Source organism: Bos grunniens, chromosome 13 (genome assembly GCF_055505025.1).
Source record: "Bos grunniens cultivar Pamir isolate PY7600 chromosome 13, Bosgru_T2T1.0, whole genome shotgun sequence".
Lineage (NCBI taxonomy): Eukaryota > Metazoa > Chordata > Mammalia > Artiodactyla > Bovidae > Bos > Bos grunniens.
Genome location: NC_141177.1, coordinates 65,030,140 through 65,047,754, shown reverse-complemented (window position 1 = coordinate 65,047,754; position 17,615 = coordinate 65,030,140). Strand labels below are relative to the sequence as shown.

The window sequence follows — 17,615 nt, the reverse complement described above, 5'->3', positions numbered from 1 at the left end:
GACTACTGCTGTTCTCAGAAAATGAACCTGGGAGGCTGAGGGATGCTGAGTCTCACAGCTGGGATGGGCAGAGCTGCACCCCTGCCTTTGCAGGGTACCCATCCTGGTGAATGGCTTCATTACTGCTGTGCTTTGTCCACATTTGCTTTCAGAGGCCAGAACACTTAAAATCAAAGGAGTACAAACTTAAAAACTGCTATGAATTTTGTGTAGTTTCTTGAAGAAAATCGTGAATGCTTGCATATTTTAAAATGACAGATTGTATTTTTTTTTAAGTTTTTTTTTTTGATGTGGACCATTAAAAAAAATTTATTGAATTTGTTAAAATATTGCTTGTTTTATGTTTTTTTTTTTTTTTTTGCCATGAAGCCTCTGGGATCTTAACTCCCCAACCAGGATCGAACCCATACTCCCTGCAGTGGAAGATGGGAGTCTTAATCACTGGGCCTCCAGGGAAGTTCCTAAAATGACCGATTTTAATACCAGGTCTTCCTCCCTCGCCCCTCCTCCTCATCAGCCGGAAGAGCATTTGCTTGTTGTTTGGTTGTTCATTCCATTGCAACCTCATACACTTTTAGGGTTTGAGTTCCCAGAGGAACATCGCAAAACCTCCCCAAATCCAGTGATTTTAGACCTTGAAGGTCATGGAGTCTGAGGATGGCAAATCCATGGCCTCTTGTTGCTGCCCAACTTTCGAATCTGGTGGTTTTTGAGAACTGGTCTCATGCTCTTTGTCTGGAGTCCCCACGTAACCTCAGTCATCGCAGACGCCACCACTGGGACATTGAAACTGGAACTTGACATGCAGTTTATTCGTCCCCTCTAATTTACTCTCAGAGCAGACATTCTGGGTCAGGTTCCTGTGGTCTTTGGGGTGAGTCATCTGTCCACAGTTACATACCTGGTAAGTGGCAGGCAAGTTTGGACTCCTGGTCTTATGCTTGCCTCTCTAGTAGGCCACCCTGCTGCTCTGCGAGTGAACTCCAATCCCATGACACACCTGCTCAAAAATGGCTACCCAACATGAAAAGTTGGGTGAAGGATACTTTATCAAATCCAGGTAAGCCATTCTGTTTGGGGTTTTTAGCAGAAGTGATGGGATGATCACAGCTCAAAGCTCTGTCTTCAGGGAGTTTACAGGCAAGCTCAGGGCTAGAGGTATAAGCTGAGTTCAGGAATATTGAGAATACCAGGCAAAAGGAATGATTTTAAACAGAGGGAGGAAATGCTTTTGCAGCTGGAGAGATGATCATTGGCTGAATAACGAGGAAAGATGTTGGAGGGGAGATAGCACTTAGTAGATCTTAATAGAACAGATAAGTGGGCATGTTGGCTGAGACAGTGTTGGTGAGCCACAGAGGTAGCAGAATGGCTCATATCTGAGGTGCAGGGAATATTTGACTGGATAATGTAGCTGCATGTGGCAGACAAGATGGGAAAAGAGCATCTGTAATAGACGGTCTTGCATGTAGGGCCATCAGCTGAAATCTAATTTAGGAAGTTATTGGGAGCCACTGAAGATTTTTGAGCAGGGGAGTTAAGTAATCGGGGCTATATTTTAGTAACACAAAGCTGGCTTTGGTGGAAAGGGCAGATCAGAACAGAGGACCCCTCCCCCTCATTCTGAGTTAATGTCATTTAGGGAAAGAGCCACAGAGACTCAGCAGCTGAGGGTTTAGGCCTTAGAGGCACTTAGGCCTCACACCCAATTTCAGACACAAGTGGATGTTGTCAGTCTAGAAGGAGGATATGCTGCAGCGAGTATTTTGAATGTAAATGGCAGCAATTGTGTTGCTGAGGCGGGTGTTAATTAGAAGGCACGATGTGGGGAGTTGTCATTCTCGGGAGTGTGGCATGGTTGTGGCGTGTTGTGTGTGATGTGGATGGATGTATAATTGAAGAACACTGGGTATGGTTTTAAACAAAGGAAAAATGGACAGATTTTTGTCTAATGTCATTCTTTAAAAGTCTCAGTAATCAGTCTGTCAGGGTTAATGACTGTGCTGATGTATAACCTAGTTTTTTTTAAAGACCTTTGAATTATTTGGAGTGTTTTGGTTGTTTTTTCATGGTATGTAAAGTGCTAAAACTATTGTTTTATTCTTTGAATGAAAGAACCTGAGAAATCTTGAGGCCTTTTCATTTGTATAATCCTTTCCCAGCTGAAGTAGTTTGATGGAGAAGAGGGTGGTTCTATGTTCTGTTGTGATTTTCCTCAGTGACTCTCCATCAGTGTTTGGTTAAGAAGTCTTTTTTGACCAAACCCATCTTCCCTAAATGTACCCCTTCCTGCTACCTCCTTAAACACACTAGTCAGTCCTTTGCTCACCCTGCCTCACCCACGCCTGTTGTTCTCAGTGATCCCTTAGAGCTTCTGGTGTGCTTTCACTGTATGTAATGTGTTTATACGTGCTCTCACCCACTTGTGTTCCTGTCAGACCATGGTCTCCATGAGAGCACAGATCCTGTTCATCTTCCACCCCTCTGTGTACGTGCTGGGTGGATGTCAAATAAACTGAGGAACCAATATGCACTTACAGTGAAACTCGAGTGGGCTTTTGGGAGTAAAATGAGAGCTCTTGTAATTGCTGGAATATATGCAAACGCTTCCGGAGAAGGCAATGGCACCCCACTCCAGTACTCTTGCCTGGAAAATCCCATGGATGGAGGAGCCTGGTGGGCTACAGTCCATGGGGTTGCTAAGAGTTGGACACAACTGAAGCAACTTAGCAGCAGCAGCAGCAGCATGCAAACGCTTCAGTATATGAGGGAGGTAGATACTGTTGAGCATTCCTTCCCTTACTTTATAGATCAGAAGAGTGAGGCTTATAGGTCACCCAGAGAATGTCAGAGGATGCAGAAAAGGCATTGATGGATCTCTTCATTTTCGTATCTTAATGCCTGTGAAAAGCCTTCAGATTGATTATTTTAGGGTACTCATAGGGTTTGCAGTGCACGAAAAAGATTAGTCATGCCTTGATCCTGGAAGGGCTGTCACTGAAATGGTAGTGTAATATACAGATGTAGAACCCATGACATTTATGAGAGTGTGTCTGTGGTCCAGGGACAGTCTAATTGAAGAGTCACTGAAGACATTTTGGACAGTGGGCAAAAGTTGGGCTAGCTCTTGTTCACCAGTTGAAGACTGGCACCTTTTGAATGGGGGTTTAAATGTGAGTATGGTAGAAAGGGGGCTCAGGATGAATTCAGGGCTGGCTGCGTTCTTCGGTGATGCTGAATTTTGTGTTCAGAGACTTTCAATGAAATCCGTTGAAGGCAGTCTTTTAAGGGAGAAAGAACTTGGCTGTAGAGGTGGGTCAGTAGGCAGTGACAGAGTTGGTCAGGGTGGGAGTCTCAGCACTGTGGTTGAGGCTGCAGTGCCGTGTCACCGGCAGAGCCAGTCCTGAGGTTCAGCCACGTCCTCACCCCTGTTGGACAGATGCAGAGCCTGCCTCAGAGCAGAATGTGGGGCAGTGTGGTTCTCTGGAGAGCCTGGCTTTGTTGACAGCGACATCAGTGTGAGGTTGAGATTGGGTGGGATGATGGACATCATTCGGCTTTGTCAGGAGGCTGACATCAAAGGAGTTTATTGAATTTACTGATGGAAGCCTAGGAAGGGGAGGTGACATGCATGCCTCTTCTTTGGTTGATGAGCTGTGAGGGCTGAGCACAGAGTTTGACAGTGAACTTGGGCTCAGTGCTAAGAACTGGGTATCTACCTGTTTAGACCTAAGGCAGTGACACCTATTAGAGCTCTGTCTCTGTGCTGGGCTGGAGCCACACCCCGACTGTGCTCACAGGTGGTGGCATGTGTGCAGAGCTGCAGCCAGGGCTGGGAGCCAGCGACCAAGCTGTTTGAGGATAAAGGTGGACAAGGGCCAAGTAAGGGCTCTTTTCCCTTGTCCCTCTGTGGTGACACTCTGAGCGATACTTTCAGGGCTGTATATGGTAAACTTGGACGTCGGAAGATCCTTTGAGCACTGAAGTCCAGTGAAGTAATGGAACAGACAACATAAGGAGACAAAACAGCTGTACGTGTCCTTTTAAAAAACAAACTCATGCTTCTTTCAGATAGAGTGGAATCTTATCACCTAACATTTTGTATTTTGATCTTTTATTTCTCTCAAATTCTTAGAAATTTGGAGGTCACACAAAGATGATTATTTACTACTTTAAAAACATAATTTTTCTTCTATTAATATTATTTTAAACATTCTTAGAGGCTTATATGTTTCTTTGTATGGATATACTATTTACTTTTCTTCTGGGATATTTAAATTGTTTTTATAAATAACCTTGCATTGAGCTTGTTTGTATGTAAATACTTATCTAAATGTCTAATATAGTCTTTAGATTCTAAAAGAGGAATTATTCTAAAGAAACAAACTGCATATATTGCCGTATTCTTTTTAGAAGGGCTGTAACTGTATAGCCTCATCAGCATACCAACATTTATGAAGGTAATGCATTTCACCTTTCTCTACTAGATTGTATTATTTAAAATTTTTTGCTAGATTTATTCAGAAATCATAATTAAAAAGTCTGCTGTCCTGGTGGTCCAGTGGTTAAGACTGGGCTCCTCGTGCAGGGGGCACAGGTTTGTCCCTGGTTGGGAAACTAGACCCACATGCCGCAACTGTAAGATCCGCACGCTCCAACTAAACTTTCCGCACGTGGCAACCAAGGCCGGCCCAGCCTAATAAATATATAAATATTTTTTAGTCTGCTGTTGTCCTAGGTTTCCTGTAACTACCGAGGCAAAGTGTCCCCTACTACACTTGTGTCCAGCAGTGTTTGGATTGCAACAGTAGCAGGAGTGGACATGTTGGTTAACTAGAACCCCAGAGAGAACGGGAGGCCACTTTTCAAAATGCTTCTGTTTGTAATAGCAATAAGCCATTATTGGTCACCTCGAATTAGTTCAGTTAATTGAGGTTGAATTAAAAAGACATGGAGCCGGTTGACTTTCTTGGGATGCTCAGAGTGCAGGAGCACTTCGCGGGGGCCTGTCCGTCCCTCAGGGCCCCAGAGCTGCATTTGTTTCTTGCTTCCCTGCGCCCAGAGGAGCAAGGTGCCGCATTGATCAGCTGCTGGGCTCCTCCTGCCCCTCTGTCTCCTTTTCCCGTCTAATTTTTAAGTGCCCGTCTTCCAACTAAAATCATTTACGTCTTTGAGTCAGTCTTGTCTCCCTAGAATCCAGGCTCTATTATAACAAGCACTTGGTTTTTCTGGCTTGTGCTATCTCTCTCCCCAGAATCTGGCCTGTAAGCGGTGCTGAAGGAGGCTCCCTGTTGCCCGTGGAGACAAGTGTAGACTGCCACCCCATCTTCAGTTTGCCCCAGCGGCTTTCCCAGAGCATCTTCCTGAATGACATTGCCCTGCATCCACATGTGCGCCCTGCCTGTGGTGCCCGGCTGCCCGGGGGCTTCCTGTCTCTGATGCCCCGTTTCACATGGGGCCTGGCAGAGGACTTGTTGAGTGTTTAGCATTCAACTCAGTGTTTTGCTGATATCCCTGACAAAACCTTCCCTCACATCCTAACTGGCTCTACTCTTGCTTCTCTGCACCCCGGAAAGTCATCCTGTGTCTTAAGAGTGACTTCTAGCTGTGTGTGGTTATGTCTTTGTGCCTCTAGAGTGGGGACTCTCTGCTCACCCAAGTTCTTGGCCCAGCAGTGCTTGGGGCTCAGGCAGCTAAAGGCTCACTGGACTTTTCATTCAAAAGTCTTTGTTTCTCAAACTGTCTGTCCTCGCCCCCCGCCTCCCCGCCCCTTTTCTCAATTTGTTTCTCATTTTACCTCTTCAGTTGTATTTTTTGGTCCGTGAAATAGTTAAAACATTACAGCCGGTGGGGATCTTGGCCTATATCTAGCCTCATTGGAATATGTACCTGTACTGGGGTTTTTCCATTAAGCTTTGCCCCAGGAGTTTCGGATTAGCTTTGGGGCTGGTAGCAAATGTAGATAATTATTTCCTGATTAGGAGTCAGATTTGACACTTCCTATTGAAATGTTTTGCTGTCTGGGATATGAAGCAGATGGTCGCTTATGACAGAACAGATGTCTGTGTTGAATCAGAGCCTTTTAATCTGCTCTGTACCTTGAGGTGTTTCCCTTGGCAAATACTCACTTCTGACCTACTTGTTTCAGTTTTGGGTGTTTTTCCCTGCTGAGGGGCTATATAGATCCTTACAAAGAAGTCTGATAAAGTATGACTAGAACATAAGTAAGTTAGTATTGGTTAATCCACATGCTTATCTGAGTGCAAGTCCAATGTCTTGATTGACTGGGTAAGTGGAAATTTGTTGATTAACACTCTGTTAACATGAACGGCTGATCATAACTCTGAAAAAGTCATTTCACTTAAATATAGTTTGACTCTTCAGATTATCTGTTGAACTCAGGCTGTTGGTGAATTGCATGGTGGAAAGTTAGCTGTGTCATAAGACCAATGTAGATTTAGGCATGACCTTGCAACGCTGTGCTTCAGTTTCCTCATCTGTAAAATGGGAGTGAGCAAGGGTGGTTATAATAGTATTACTTTTCGGACTGAGTAGGGGTTACATGAGTTTATGAATGGAAAGTGCCAAGAATGCTTACTGGCTCGTAGTCACTGCAGAAATATTAGCTCTGTCACTAATATCATCAATGTATCATCATTGCCATCCTCATCTGAGAAGCTGGAGCTCTTGCTGCCCATGTGCACAGTACAAGAGACTGGAATAAGGGCCAGATCTGAATAAGGAGTGTCCAGCTGAGACCTCTGTGTGGTCTGCCCAGCTTGGCTTTGTTTCACTTTCTAAGGTGCTGATTGTGCCAGCTGTTCCCTGGGATGTGTAATGTCTGTGGACAGTTTCTGTTTGAAAGTACAGGTTTTTGAGAGTCACAGACATAGAGAACAGACTTGTGGTCAAGATGAACTTGTTTGTGCCGTTAAAATTATGAGTGTAAACTAGTGCACCAAAATAGCACTGTTAAGTGAAATTGAATTCTCTTTTGTGGGTGTTGTTCATATACATGTATGTGTTATATTGATACATCTCATGGGTTCTCAAGCAGTGTGTATAAAGCTGCCTATGCATGTGGAAGCAGTTTTTCAAGCTCCATCCTTGAGCCCTCTTCCTTCCTAGTTCCTTTATCATGACATCCATCATTTCCTTTGTCATAGCACTTTGTTCCTTTGAGATATCCTATTCTTAAATAGAAAGTAATAGACCTTTTTAGGGAGAGAAGAGAGTAAAGTACTACAAAGATACTACAGAAGGAAGGCATATGTCTTTGCTTAACGTTGATTCTCCAGGGAAATCTACTCATTTAAGTGTCATGGGAGGAATGCCAGTATCATTTATGTGACTTGGTAGAAGAAATGTGCCATCATTTGCCTCTGAAAATCTAGGAATGCTATAATTTGGCTATACTTCTAAAATATTTCGCTGATCATTTTCTTAGAGTTAAAGAATAAATCCTAATTGCTTAGTTTTAAACTACCTTAGCTAATATAGTATGTGTGTAACCTTTTTTTTAATGTTTGAAGAATAATAAATCCAAATTAGGATTCTTTTTGTTTTCAATAAGGCCAGATACTTGAATGTATTTGTGCCTTTAAACAAACAAAAAGATTGGCTGAACGTTATGGCCAAACAATGTTTTGTCTTCTATGATGGGCTCTATATAAAAAAGTCTATTAATTATCTAATTTATATAATTTATCTATTGTGGGATAAAAATTACCCCAAAATATAATGGCTTAAAACCCCAGGTGCTTATTAACTTGTTTCTGGGGGGCAGGACTTGAAGCGTGGCTGGGCTGGGGGCTTTGGCTTATCTCTCAGGGGACTGAAGGTGGGAGTTGGGACTGGGGAATCTGCTGAGCTCCACTCATATTGCTGTCAGCTGGAGGCCCTGGTTCCTCACTACAATCAGTGAACACCTAAAACAGAGGCCACCTGCTTTTTATTACCAATTTGGAAGTGACAGTCTGTTCCTTCTTCTATATTCTGTTCATTAGAAGTAGACCAAGGAGAAGGGATCACACAGGGGCATAAACAAGAGATGAAGATCATGGGGGTGTTTTAGAGGCTGTCTCCCTTATTACATTTACTTATATAATGTACAGTTTTCTAGATCTTGGAATTATACTGAACTTGTTGAAAATTGAATACCTCATGGCAACGTGAAAGATTTTGATGGGTAACATTATGTTTCTGAAAATTAATAAAGAAATCTCCAAGGAAAATGAAGGATTTTTAAAATTCATAAATATTCAGAGCTGATCTTGAAAGTAAAGGGGAAACAGAAAATGTAGAGGAAACAGAAAATATATGCAGAGCTTCTCACTATATTAAAACATTACACTGTAAAAGTTATATTTCATATGTGAACTGACTTATGAATCACCACTGGGGGTGAGCTTTCATTCAGTCATCTTCTTTAATATTAGTTTTTACCTCAGCATTATTATGTGGGCTGAAATCTAAGCACTTAACATGTTGTTTGCTTCAAAGAATTTTACCTTGATTTTGGGTACAGAGTGATGAATTGGCTGCCCTAAATCAGTTCTCTCAATTCTTTTTTAGATTGATACTTTTTCTTTACCCTCTTTTCACTTGCTTTAATTTGGAATATTTGATTGCTAAGTATGTCATCCTTAAATGAAATGTTTGAGGCAGAAAGTTCTAGAAGCTTATTTTCTCTTTTCGCTGGGGTGCTGAATAGACTACAAATCTCCTGGGAGATAATCTGGAGGATTCTAACCAAGGATGAGATGTTTTCCTTAAGCAGGGCCCCTTGTGAAACAGGTCTCAAGAGTACATTGTATCTACTATGAGGTCTGTTAAGTGCAGATACAGTATTTATGGGTTACATTTATACTTAGTTTTTCTTTGAAGGTGATAGGTCTTAAGTTTAGAAATTTGACATTGTGGCTAAAATCCTCTGTCAGATCTCTTTGTATTCTCTTCTGTGCAGTGTATTTCTGTGATTTCCTATTTCTGCTTAGTACTGAGTGTTGACTACTGGAAGCAGTAGTATTTTCTCTTTGTTTATTTCCGTCCTCACTTACCTTCAGCGCCTGCGCTTCCATAGCTTTTCTTTTCTCTTTCCCCTTTCTGCTCTTCTTGGGCAGCAATATCTAAAAGCATCCCCCGTGAATCCTCTGTTTGCATAACCTATTTTGTCTGACACAGCCTTCTGTCATGACTTGGTTTAGCTGTTTCGGTCACACCCTTTATACAATGGGGGATTTCCAGTGCTGTTAAGCCCTCCCTTGTCCCTGGGGTCCAAGGTGTGCCTTTCAGAGGGCAGGGCCAGAACTCTCCAGGTCTTACATTTTAGGTGGGAGCTCATTTTAGGGGTTGTTTTTTCTGTGAATGAGTAACAGTGAAATTAATCCAAGCTCAGTGCTGAAATGAAAGCACATTTGCATATTACAGTGTTAAGTCGAAGGTCCATAGTACTTACCTGCCCCAGTGAGAAAATAATTCATCATCAGGTGTAGTTATGTAGAGAGCATGATGTGGTAGAGCAAAAAGGAAACTGCCAGTGAAACAGTGACTCTGAAATTCACTTGGCTTCTCTAAAGTCCTTCGTTTTGAAACGTCTCTCCTTCACTTGAACGTCAGATGGACCTCAGTGTGGTGGGGAGGTTTTGGAATTACCTACTACTTTGCAGCCACAGTGCTTGGAAAAATTACTTAATCTCTCTGGACCTGGGTTTCCTCATCTGTAAAACGGGGAGACTGCCAGTTTCCTTGAGAGATTGGCTGGAGGTTCTATAAGAATGTGTGAAATAACATCTAGCACAGTGGGTGGTAATTGGTGGGTATTCCACACTCTCTCCGGAGAAGGAAATGGCAACCCACTCCAGTATTCTTGCCTGGAGGATCCTGTGGACGGAGGAGCCTGGTGGGCTGCTGTCCGTGGGGTTGCACAGAGTCGGTCACGACTGAAGCAACTTAGCATGCATGCATGCATTGGAGAAGGAAATGGCAACCTACTCCAGTATTCTTGCCTGGAGAATCCCAGGGACAGAGGAGCCTGGTGGTCTGCCATCTATGGGGTCACACAGAGTCAGATACAACTGAAGTGACTTAGCAGCAGCAGCAGCAGCCACACTCTCTCTTTATTCAGTTGATTCCTTCTCTGTCAATGCTACGACCTGAGTTGTCTGAGGTTTTGTTAAAGTGGCACCTTTCAATGATGATGGTAGCATGTCCAGCATGGTCTAGGCAGCTAGTGAATAACAGAGAAACACCTAGCAGGTATAGCAGGTCAGAAACAGATGTGATTTAGAAGTTAAGAGCAAGGTGGGCTCATAACTGAGCTGACAGTAAGGAGTTAGTTTAGAAGAGTGATTTCATGCCCCCATAGTTTATGTGTAAAAAGGCAGCTTTGCCTTAAAAGAGAGATTTTTAGAACATCTCTGTGAAGCACCAACAGTGAATCCATGCAGGTGTAAGGGCAAAATGAGGCATCACATGTTGGGTATTTTACAACAGTTGTGAGAAAAAATGTGTCCCTTAAAAGGGCAAGAGGGGACCAGAAGCTTGGGCATGGTTTTAGATTGTCCAGGGGGATTTGCAGTGGTTTTCAGGATGTACTCTAAGAAAACAGATTGTTTCAGAGTCTCAGTGAGTGGATAAGGAGACAGGAGGTGAGGGGCAGGTAGGTCCCTGAGCTCACAGCTTCTGTGAATTTCCTTCACCAGATACTGTTGTCTAAGAAGGCAAACTTTATTTATTTATTTATTTTTAGTTCATACTGATGTTCAGTTATGAAGTCTCAGAATCCAGGCTGAGAAACTAGCCCTGGAAAGCACATGGGGGCACAGAGGAAGGAGGGTTAAATCATCTTGTTTTTGGTGAATCTTCTACTAAAAGATTCAGCCCAGATCAGTTGAGGATTGTTTAGGTTAGAAACAAAATGCCCACATGCTTTAAATGAAGGCTTTAACCGTATACAGTAGAGCTTGCATTTTGTGGTGTGAAGTCACTGGTGTGTATACTTCATTTGGTGGGTTAGGATTGAAGCGAGGGGGGAGGAGAAGAAAGCATTGCTAAATCAATCACAATTAAAATATTTCTTTTTACCCTTTCAGTCTTAGTAAAAACTTTGCTTCCAGTCCTCTGCTAGAATTTGTGCAGGCTCTAACTGGTGTCCTGTTACAACTGTTGTAAGTAGCTGAATACTTACCTGTATCCCAACTGGTATTTTGATAGATAAGCAGCAACAGACTAATTAAACAGAGCCTCAGTTCCTTTCTGTGTTACTTTCCATGCCACATGGTAAGGTCTCGGGAATATTTGTGCCTTTGGCATTTTGAATGACTGCATTCAGGACTTTACTTACAGTGGTCTGGTCTCATGTGGTGGGAGGACGTGCAGGTAAAATCAGTGGTGTGTCAGGCAGAAGTGGCAGCCCTGGCTCATGATTGGCAGCAGCGCACCTGTTCTTCAGGGTTTGCCTGGAGCGTGGCTGCCAGCCTCTCCAAAGGTGCCTGGTGCTCTTGGTTTGTTTTTCTTTTGGTCAGTCCAGGTGCCCATGGGTTGTGGCTAATGCGACTGCTTCTCAGCATTGTGGGTAGAGAGGAGAGGCTTCCTGGGTGTACACATGTAGCCGGGTTGGATTCTGAGGCCCGTCCTGGGTCCAGGACCACAAGGCCGAGGCCACCGAGTGCATCAGAAGGGGTTCACCTGCTGCTTTGGTTCCTTTCTTCCATTATGACATCTCATGATGGGACATTTGGAAAAATTGGTTGTGGTAGAAGAAGCGTTTCCACTCTAAATTGGAGACCAGTCCCTGTCAGTATTCGGATTAGTAAGTATAGGCTTCCCTGGAATGAAAACTTTTGGCTGAGGTATTCTCAGACAGCCCTTGGCCGTGCACTTGGGGAGAATGGCCACCCATCAAAACCCTGTCTTTCGGGGTTGCCAAATACTAGTCTTTTCAGGTTCAGTGGTGTGACAGGTGACAGCATCCTCCTGTTGGTTAAGAACAGGTATCATGAGTTGGATCTGCCTATTGAATTTTGTTTGGATACTTTGTAAAGAGACTCCATTGAATTGAGAGAAGTATTTGAGGTCAGTGACTACACTTGACCCCATAAGATACTCTAAAATGGTCTTCCCATCCATCAGCTCCAACAACCTCAGTGTAAGTACCTATATATATATTCTCCACCCCCCCACCCCCCGCCCCCGCCCCCTGCAATACTTTCTTAGCTTTTGTCCTGGTTTCGGGGCATTTAAATGACTTCGTAAAAACTTTATCCCCTTAAATAATACAAAAAGGTGCCTTAAGTTGGTGAAGCTGCCAGGTCGGAAATGCTATCTGCATAATAATAGGCTGCTGTGAATATGTTATTTTCAGGTTGTCTCACTGAGTTTGAACTGGGGACAAGCAGGAGACGGCCTTTCTTGTACACGTCTGTGATTAGCAGATGGGTTGCTGTCTCCTGGTTAAGCTTGTCCCCACTAGTACTTCTAGTTCACGGTCACCTGAGAAACTGGGTTTTTGTTGTCCCACAGAAAAATATCCCACAAAAATAAATTATTCTCTAAGAAGATAAAACTAAATTTTAGTTTACTGGGATAAGCACTAGATTAACAAATTAAGAGAACTACGTATTTCAGATATGTAACCAATTTGACCTCCCTGTCTTACAAGTGTGCTTACTTGTACTTACTTACAAGTACTTACTATGCAGGATTGAGGTGCTCTTGTGGGTTTTTTTTTAAATAAAAATTATTATTATTGTTTTTTTGATGTGCCAGGTCTTAGTCGCAGCGTGTAGGATCTTCGATCTTCACTGCAGCGTGCGGGATCTTTAGTTGTGGTGTGTGGGATCTGGTTCCCTGCCCAGGGATCAAGCCCCGGCCCTGTGCATTGGGGGCTCAGAGTCTTAGTCACTGGACCACCAGGGACGTTCCCCCGCTCCTGCTGTTTTAACCGTAGTCCTCATCAGCACAGCGGCTGTTTCCTTCTATTGGGTAATTATGTGCCAAGGTACTAGGCTGAGTATTTTTGTGTTTAATACTTAGAGCAACTCATGAGGGCTTTGTCTTGTCTTGCCAATGAAGTTGCTTCAGCAACTGCCCCAGGCTCATGTCAGCAGTGCCTGGAAGGGAGGGATTTTGAGCCTGGTTTTGTCTGATGTCAATGCCTGTGCTTCTTTATGTGCCTTCCACTCCGAATTTACAGTACGAAAGAGTTATAACTAAGAAAAGAAAAATGTTTCTTATGTCACCTCCAAGAATAATCCAAATGGACTTAGTGTATAAACATTTAGACAGCTTAATCAGTATAAACAAGAAATAAAGGCTCCTGCTCTAGCTCCTCGCCTCCAAATGTAAACGCATTAATTGTGCCTTCTGCATAGCCTTGCAGCCTTCTAGGCTTTTAGGTAGGGGTGTGTGTGTGAATGTGTGTCAGACAGAGGAGACGGGGAGGATATAATCCCAATTTTGGTAATACAAGTGGGTCTGCTGCTTTCTAGAAGTGGAATTGCTGGGCTCTCTTTCTTTTCCTAGTCTCTCATTTTTGCCTTTGCTTGAAATGTATCTTCCACAAATTAAGATATGTTTGATTCTTTTTCTGTATTCTGTATCTATTCTGTTTATTTTTTCTCCTTTCCACCCCTCAGTCCCAAACTATTTTTAATTCTGACAAAGCACCTCATGTTACTTTTTGTTTTCATAATTTTTCTCAATTTCTCAATTTTTCATTTTTTCTTTTTAAGACTGTAACTTTAGACTCATTTTGCCAAAGGTGACCCATTGCACAGAAGCAAGACAAATGGAAATCTATTAATATTATAATTGAGAATGCATTGCAATGATCAGTTACTTCAGGGAAGGAGTTGAGATCTTTATTTTATTTATTTATCTGATCAAACCTCCAAGTTTGCGAGATCTTAGTTCCCCAACCAGTGTTGGAACCTGCTTCTGCTGTAGTGGAATCTTGGAGTCTTAACCATTGCACTGCTAGCGAAGTCCTGACATCTTTAAAATAGTTAACTCTAACCAAAAAAAAAAAAGAAAAGAAACAAAAGAAAATTCCAAGAATATGTATAATTTCCCTTTTACTTGTCTTTTTTGGTCACTTAGAATTCTAAATATCGTGTAAATCTAATACATTTATTATTTCCTAGGTACTTAAACCCTTTTGATTGGTATTGTCAACTTTTCTCATAATGTTTTTACTTTTTCCCATCATCATATTTTCATAGTGGCTATAATTTATATATAGGGAAGATGTTATTATATTTAATTTTTATAAAATTTATCATTTAAATGTTATAATTCAAGTTATTCTTTTGGGTTTTCCAGGTATGTAATTTTATCATATGCAAATAATGATAATTTTGTTTCCTTTTCTGTATTCTTAGCAAATATTTACTTCTCTGTTTATTGCCTGGCTAGCACTTTCAGGGTAATGTTAAGTGAGAGTGGTGTTAATGAGCATCCAGTCGACTATATGCCAGACACATAATAATGGTTTTGGTATAAAGGATATCAAGGTCTACCATAAAAATATGTAACTGTTAAATTTATAACTGTGAAAATGGATAAAGAGAAAGTAAGTTGAAACCCAAGTACAGGGGGCAGGTAATAGACTAGGACTAGAATTCGAAGAATAAATAATGAGAAAATCTAATGGAAGAAAAGTAAGGTCAATCCAGGCAGAAAGGTTGCACCGGAGGCTGTGTGTCCACCTGCTGAGTCAGTCCGGATTCTGAAACCAGCTGTGCATCAGGCTTCATTTCGGTTGGATGCTCTGAAGATGGCATCCTTTTATGAAGTGCCTGTGACAGAGCGGGGCTCGGTAAATGAAGGGAAAGGAAGGTGGGAGTAGAGGGAGGGGCTGTTGCCCAGAGGTGGAGAGCTGGATGCAGGTGAACTGTTCCAGATGGGGTCTGGACGGGGGTCCTGTTTGCCATGTGGGGCTTTGCAGGGGCAGGTGGGTTGGGGGCAGCTAGAGGGCTCCTGGTGGCTGAGATCGGGTTGGAGCCCTCAGGGGGAGCGTGGAGGGGCTGGCTGTCTTTGGCTCCTGCACCCACATTTTCTCTGTGTTTCATGCTGTGAAGACAGGAAAGCGGATGGTCCAAGGAGCTGCCCAAACCCCGCGCCTATACTCCATCTTCAGACTGCTGCTGTTGGGGCTCCTGGGTCAGAGAGCAGTGGGCACAAGGCTTGAGCTTCTCTGTCCACCTCAGGGAAGCCTGCAAGGGCACAGGGTGTCAGAGTGGACAGAGAGCAAGGCATTTGCAGGTCTACCCACAGAGCCAGGATGTAAGAGCAGATGTGAGCCATCCTCTGACTGTTGGGAACATGTCTCAGCATCTTTCTTTCATGAATGACTTTCAGTCACTGTTAGTCATGAGTCCTTTGATTAAATGAACTGTGAGGAGAGAGAGCCCAGTTGGAAGAACATATGATGAAAAGACTGCTTTGAGTTTGGGGAAGAGGGAAGGGAAGAGATGAGACCATCTGTCTGGGGAGTTTGAGGGTGTTGGGCCAGGTCTTGAGGATGTTGCCGGAAGCTCAGGAAGAATATCAGCAAACTTCTGTAGAGTTGTAACGTGGTAATACTCAATTTTGGATGAGCAGCGGTGAGGGTGCCAGAGAAGTTAGTGCTATATAAAGTCCTCTCCTAGTGTTTGCTTTTATGTTGTTTAAGGATGAAACGTTTGACTTGCATGATTTAAAAATAATGTTTTCAATATTCTAACAACAGTATTAAGAACTGTTTTTTTTTTTTTTTTAATTTTTTGGCTGTGCTGCAAGGCACTTGCGGTTCCAGTGTTCTGGGGGTGACACTGGTGTTCATGGCCGGGATATATCACAGTCTAGTGGTTTTGTGTATGTTATTTGATTAAGTCCTCACACCGATCCTATGATGTGGGTGATATTATCCCCATTTTGATAGGAGACGAAATTGAAGCTTGGTGTGGTTAAGTAATTGGCACCGTCTCTCAGAGCCTGTGGGTGAGACAGGCAGGATTGGAACCTAGGAATGTCTGAGTGGAGTTCCTAGCTGGGGTGGAGGAGGTCAGGTCTCGGGCTGTGAGGTAATGTGACCATTTAACTACAAAGCACACACTGCAGTGGTGGGGGCTCAGCTAGAGAGGGAGAGGGCCCCGGGATTTCTCCCTGACCTGAGAACTCAAGGTTCTGTTGCCTGTTCCCCTAGATAAGATGCTGTACACTCAAACTGACAGCTATGGGAGCTTCTCAGAGGGATTGTGGACCACACATGATCACTCGGCATGCACTGTAAAAAGCAACTTCAGGAGACTTTTGTGCTGCAACTTGCAGATCTTTGTAAAATGGGAATATCTGCTAACTGCAAAGTGATTTTAAAAAATAAAACCTAACGATGCATTTCCCATTATTTCTTATGATGGGAAACAAAAGGGAGAAACTTTGGCACTTGAAGAAAAGCGTATTGGTCACCTGACGGTTATATTGGGACAGAGAAAATACCTGTTTCTGTTGATGATAAATATCTGACAGTTGCAAACTGTTGGACGTCTTGCTGGCACTATTACAAAACTGTGATCTGCCTTTTTCAAAGCTGCAAAGCATCAGTTCTTTAGTTTTTTAGCCAAAAGGGTCATATGAAATGGCCATGAAACAGGACTACCTGTTAAAATATTGTTATTTTATTGTTATTGTTATGTTATAAAATATTGTTGTTAAAATATTAGAAATGTTTGGAAGAAGTTAAAAGTTTAAAAGTTGCACGTATGTATTTCCAAGGCTGTTCCTGCTGGAACGAGGCAAATATTCTTTAGAAGTTCTAGTATATTAGAGAGTATTATTTAGTTACTGCTCTAGTTTTGATTTTTGAAGAGTTGTAATTGAAGAGGACAAATGAGGAGAGCTTTTTTGCATAGAAAAATTTCAAGGTTAATTACTGTCATGCAATTACATACAGTAAGTCCCTATGTGCAAATGAGTTTTGTTCTGAGAGCACGTTTCTTAAGCCAACCAAGTTAGCCTAAGTACTCAACTAACGCAATAGGCTATATAGGACTGTATTGTAATAGATGTATAATACTTTTCTTATAAATAATATATTAAAAAACAAAAATTAAAAAATTTTTTAATCTCACAGTACAGTACCTTGAAAAGTATAGTGGTACCAGCTGACCCTCTTCTGATCCCTGGGGGTGGGGGGTCAATGTGGCCTGTGATTATAATGAACATTTGGAGGGAAGTTTTCTAAACTCTCCTCAAATGGTCCTGTTTTTATTTGAGATTTTGACGTTTTATTCATCATGGATTTTGACATTAATTTTGACTCCCCCCCCCCCCCAAATTTTCATTAAAAGTGCTTATCACAACTACTGAGATTCTGCCCCCCACCTCACTTAAGTTTTGTCTCCTAGACAGGTCCCCCTTGTCTCACCCCAGTCCTGGCCCTGCTCCAGTCACAGGCTTGTAAAGACTATAATTCTTTGTTGTTTGTCATAAAGAGTGGTTATCAAAGCCAAGTAATTTGGAGGTGTAGACAAGAGATTTCACTGATATGCTGGTAAACAGATGCCTGTTTATGCTGACTTAGTGGCCAGGCAGTAGCAGTTGCAAAACCCTGAAGTGAAGACAGAGCAGTGAGG

At 42.5% G+C, this 17,615-nt stretch overlaps 1 protein-coding gene across 43 annotated transcripts in view; it reads left to right on the top strand.

The window, feature by feature from the left end:
* PARD3 (par-3 family cell polarity regulator) overlaps window positions 1–17,615 on the top strand; it is a 579,141-nt gene that overhangs the window by 41,497 nt on the left and 520,029 nt on the right. The window contains exon 1 of one of the 43 annotated variants that reach the window (XM_086334616.1): window positions 6,056–6,288. The exons of the other annotated variants lie outside the window; for them this stretch is intronic. The gene's annotated coding sequence lies outside the window, so the exon portion shown is untranslated. Of the gene's footprint in view, window positions 1–6,055; window positions 6,289–17,615 lie in introns of those variants that run through there. 43 annotated transcript variants of the gene reach the window in all.